Source organism: Amphiura filiformis, chromosome 13 (assembly GCF_039555335.1).
Source record: "Amphiura filiformis chromosome 13, Afil_fr2py, whole genome shotgun sequence".
Classification (NCBI taxonomy): domain Eukaryota; kingdom Metazoa; phylum Echinodermata; class Ophiuroidea; order Amphilepidida; family Amphiuridae; genus Amphiura; species Amphiura filiformis.
The window spans coordinates 168,563-174,562 of NC_092640.1; positions in this window are offsets into that span (position 1 = coordinate 168,563).

Below are 6,000 nucleotides of genomic sequence, written 5' to 3' on the forward strand. Positions count from 1 at the left end.
AAATGGACTAGTGCTAAATTTGAGCCCTGCAAGGAGCTAATTCAGTTTGACTTCAATACTATTGCATTGAGACCTTTGCTAGTATTGCAGTCATGCAAATCATTTTAAAAGCCATACTCCCCCTGTATATGGCTACCTATATCTTCCACAACTGGAGTGAGTATTTGAGTTATCCAATTGTCTACTACATGTATTTGAAACCCATTCCACAGTTGGAGTGTGGATATTAAATGGGATAACCCATTCATAGATTTTGTGAGGGTGGTTGGCTGAAATTGTAAAATGGCCTTATTTTGACTTCATGATAATGGTTAGCCTTGATTCAAGACTTCTGCCTTTTTATGTATCTACAGAAACCTTAAGGACTTGGAGCAAGTTAATATCAAAGACCAAATTAAAGTTGCAACAATATGTTTCCTTTTGTTAACAAAGTTTTGTGAAAATTATCGGATCTGATATTTTTTTCACACATCCGATTCTTTTAAACCCTCACATTGAAAATCATTGTTTCCCAGGAAAACTGCAGACAGTAGGCCTGAGACCGTGACCAGACATAACATGAGTAGGTTTATTTCACCTTGAAGGCATGGATAGTTCTGGACATTATGGATATGCTATGTACATGCTATAGGCCATCCAATAATATGCCATTGGTATCTACAATCAGTTGTGTGTCTTTGTTATACCACAGTAGTTATTAGGGTGATTCACAAAAAAAATGAAATTGGTATTTTTCAACGGGACACCCCCTCATTTTGTTCATTTTGATAATAAAATCATACCTGCAAAATATGAAAAAAATTCAAAAAAGTTTAGGGGTGCTACCGGTCAATGAACTTTTGTACACAAAGTCAATGGGATTTATGAGCCATTTTCTTTACAACACAAAAAAGCCATGTTAATTTTCCCTGATTGTGCCAAAAATATTTGATCATAGTGTGAGTAATGTCCTTAAAATAAATGCTAAAGAAAATTGTAAAAATGTTAACCCGATTCCAGAAAATTGCATTTTTGTGAAAACTGTTACATTTGGGGCAAGGCAGTTGCTGGAACAGCCAAAATATTATGGTACTTGGCTAATATAAAGTTGTGACCCCAATTTATATACATTTCTTTTCAACCATGGTGAATCTAATCCTTCCTCACTTCTATTTTGTCCCGTAATAAACTTTTTAGGCTGCGTCTTAAATGCAGCGCCTCAAGCGGTGACCTGTTTTTAATTTAAAATCGTAGCGGCTCTGTCATTGGTTATTATCAAACAAAGCTATCACCTCAATTCTATACAAACCACGATTAGGGGCACACTTAGAAACTTGCTTGACAAAACTTCGAAATTCTTTTGATATGGTAATCTACAGAATATCTTATCTGATAACACATAGGCCTACATGATTCTACTATACTATGTTAAATTTTATAAGACGGATTCAATTATTATTTCTTCTTCACGAAAGAAAAAGAAAATTATCTGAATTAAAATTCTGACGGGGTTCGAACCCACAACCTCCGGTTTCACAGTCGAGCGCTTACACAACTGTGCTAGCAGTTCTGTCAGAAATGATTTTGTTCATTAGCTCTTATTGATTACGAAATTAAGCGCGTATACACTTGAAATGCTATTACCGCACTTGTCTCTTTATAGCCTACTGAATCTCCAATCAATAATGAACCTTGCCTCTGACTATGCGGTTCCTATGCTTATCAGTAAAAAATTTCGGAAGTGGCAAATGCATTATACTCACGGGGGAAGGGCACTTAACACAAATGACCATACGGGTATGCTCCCCGGAAAGACCCCCTTTTGGATTTCGCAGCTCCGAAAGACCCCTATATTTGACCAAAATAGAACTCCGAAAGACCCTTGATTTTGATAAATAAATATTTAGCTCTAAAAGACCCCCAAATTGTTCATTCCTCATATTTCTGGGATTTTCAAGCAACAAGCCAAGAAAGACCCTTGATTTTGACGTCCCCATATTTTACTTGTTCGCAGCTCCAAAAGACCCCCTTTTACTGGTACGCCTGCATCTCCCAAAGAACCACCACCTAAACATTCCGGGGGAACATACCCACCAAATATTGTTGATGTGCCTAGGCTACTGCTGACATTTTAATTAACATTGAATTATAACAATATAGGCCTACTATTGACTTGGTGATAGTAATACTAGTAAATTCAGTACTTATAATATATCAACAAAAATAATAGTCAATCTTTCTAATATTAATAATACAGATGATATTAATATATAAAGAGTTTTGTTGCAAAAGCCCTTTATACATCTACTTTTTGACTTTTTGAGAAAAACAGCTTTTTCAAAAATTGTTCAGTTATTACTAGTTCGATTTGATTCATTTTGGTTTTGAATAAAGTGTTGATAAATAGAAACTAAAAGAATAGGTTTGGTACAATTTTCAAGCCTTCCTATTTATTTTATTATTTCGTTTATATCGTGCCTTTTGTGGATGTAAGGGCTTTTGCAACAAAATTAATTTACCCCTTTTCTAGAAACCATCTTTGCAATCAAATTCGAACCCATATTTTGCACTACTTTATGTAACTTGACTAATGTTTTCAAGAGAAAAATTGACATATCTCATTTACTTTTATTAAATTCGGCAAAATGGCATTTTTTTAGTATTTCCGAAGCTACAACTTTTGTTAATCAAAACGATTTTTTTCAAACATAGTGACCCAAAGACAGTTTCTTTTTGGTTTTAATACTAGGTAAAGATTATCATGGCTAGGCCTATACATCAAAATATTTTGACATGCCAAAATATTCCCCTTTATAGGCCTACCATTTGAATTTAGGCCTATCCTGACATGTTTCTACATCACATTCGCAATATCGAAACGGTGCAAATACCTATACCTGTGCCAATATTGGCTCCCCCCCTTGTCCCGCCGAAAAAGCTTCCCCCTATAATTCAACACCCTGGGATAAGTATTGAATCACATCACCCCCTCCCCTGCACCTCATCTTGGTGCGGCACTCTTTTGGCCCGGGTCTTTTGGTGACAGATCGAATGGAACAATAGGGTGTCTTCGGGTGACAGAGCATGATGTGCTCGTAAAAAATATAGGGTCTGTGGGTGACAGCGACGCTGAAAAGGGGGTTCTTAACAGCCCTACATACTAGTACGCGTCACCTCCAAAGTGGGAGTGTCCCCCCGAATCAGTCTGACTAAACTTCTTTGATTGATGCAACGACCGGCCGTGACCCAAGTTATGTAATCACTTCGATGTCGAATAAACAAAATACAACACTGTATTGTATATGTATAAACCTATATAAGGGACGCACCATTAGATATCAAGGTGGGGGGGGCTTGGTAGTATTTTGGAAAAGAAGTTGTCACGCCATCTGATAAAAAAAATTTGCTTCACCTCAGAGCCCCCCCCCCCCCCCCCAAAAAAAACAACAACAACAACATTGCACCACCTCGGACCTGAAAAAAAATTTGGTGGCAAGGGTGCTCCAGTTTTCATCAAGTATAATAATTTTATTTTAGCTTCAAACTGGCAAGTATTTTGTTCGCATTTGTTTGTGAAAGGTTATTCTTTGAGTGAATACACTTGATTCACTCCACTTCAAAGATTTTCCCCTGCAGAGTCCACCCCAAAGTCAAAAAGAAATCTATGCCACGTGATGATGGGAGCCATATGTGGGGTCAGTGGATGGATCAGAGTATGGTTTTGGTGAGATATCCTCACATGAACCTATATTTTGAAGAAAATAATCACAAGACATGGATCTCCTTTGAAAACATTCATGAAAAAAACATGCTAAAACTCACCATTTGAACCAGAAGCGTGTACCGGTACTAACCAGCTGGGGCAGAGTGCTCCCTGAAAAGAGTGCCCGCATAACAAAAAATGAAAGAAATCGGGAAGGCATAGGAAAAGAAAGGGGCAAGGAGCCTGTTTCCCACCAAAATTACCCCGATCATGCACCAAAATGAATGTAAAATACCAAATTTTTGCGCGCGGGCGGGCATTGTCTCAATAAAGACATTTTGGCCCGGTTTTTGGAGGCTCGAAAACTTAACAGTTTATATGTAGGCCCTACAGTCTCGCTAAAAAAAACCCAGTGTATGTACATATCGCATTAATAATACCGGTTCAAATTGATGATTATTTTTGTATTTTCCCCCAAAACCTTTATTTTTCCCCTCTGATCACGAAAGCTGACTACGCTCCTGATATGAACTCATTTTAACATAAGAAGAACGTTTTTCGTGCTACGCGAAATTTATATATAATTAGGTGCTACAAAATGTAAACTGTTTGCTTCATCGAGACGCTAAAAATTGCTTCACCGAGGTAGGCCTACTAAAAATTGTCACGACTCAGCCCCCCCACCTTGATATCAAATGGTGCGTCCCTATATTGTACCATACCTGCCATGTATGCATGCATGCAGGGACCGTCTTTAAAATAAATTATATCAAGTTGGCAAGTTACTATTTTGGTGAATATTTTGTATTGAACCATGATCTTTCTGACATAAACATTCAGAGAACACCTCAAGGAAATATGAAATGTCCCATATATATCTTTACTTTAAAGTCGAAGCTGCAAGATAGCCTGAATAAAATTTAAATTTGCCGGCCAAAAATGTGATATTTTGAACTTTTTCTTGACCACTTTCATGGAAACAAAACTTACAAGAAACCTCAGGTAAAACTGACGATTTACAAGGAATTTCAAGTCTCAAAAGAAGATCTATCCGTGTTATTTTGCACACAAAATAGTTCTTGTCTCAAAAATCCAAAACAAGAATGTGTTTTATCTGTACTTTTTATAATAAAGCTTCGGGACTTTAGGTCTCGAATTTCGTACCACGACAAAAGAAGTACAGTACATACATCTGACACAAAGCATACATCCTTTTGGCCTGATATGGAAACGTAATTAGAAGGTAGCTATTGTATTCGAACAATAAGATCGGGGTCAAATAGCTTACAAAAGGCTCCTCCGATTTATAGTGATCTACAATCAATCGGCAAGCTGCGAGTTATTGATTTTTAATCAATCACGTATTGCACTCCCCAACGGTAACAGAAGGGTTTAGCCCAGGTTGAAATCTCATCTCCTCCCAGTCGTCATAAGCGAATTATAAGTATGAATTGAAACCCTCTAGAAGTGACCAAAGTATACCGCACATGGCGCTATTTATAAACCTGAAAGATTTCTAGCACAGGTCGAATGCGAAAAAGACGGATGTGTCCTGTGGTCATTCAATTCAAACAATACAAATCTTCATCAGGTATGGCCATAATGACCACCCCTGATACAGTAGACTATGCCATAGTCGAATTTTATTAAAAATATGTTATTATTAGTCATGATGAACCCATTTCGTTGAACTCAAAATTATACTGATGTTTATTAAAATTAAAGTATTCAATAGTAAAATGGTCATAAAGAGTTAAAAATATCAGACGATTAGTGACAATAAAAGTAATTGAATGCAACATTATCTTGCATAATTATAACGGCTCACTTTAATACTGAACAATTCTGATTTTGGAATCTACCAGTTTATTGATAGCGAACCCCGAAATTTCGACTATGAACTTTGAATTGTAAGCAGAACTTTACCCCTGGACTTTGCTCTCTAAAACACACTGTCAAGCATACTTGTTTATCAGTCCATTAACCACAAGTACGCGCTAGATGTTTGATGAGAGATTAACTTTCGCGTCAACACAAAAGCGCCGCAAATACCACAGACAGTTGTTTACGGTGTAGTTAATGGTAATGGCGCGGGCCCAGACGATTTAAACCATAGCGAGGTACGGGCGACCAATCACAAGGCAGATCCATTTAAAGATGCATTACATCATGCCCAATTTTAGTTAGGCCAGAAATTGGCCTAACTCTCCATAGAGTCCCGTGTTAAAAATCTTAACCGCAAGGCAATGTCAGTAGTCCACTTGGGAAGCTAACAAACAGAGGGAGTAGGGTGACTGATCAGATGTGAAAATCTATCA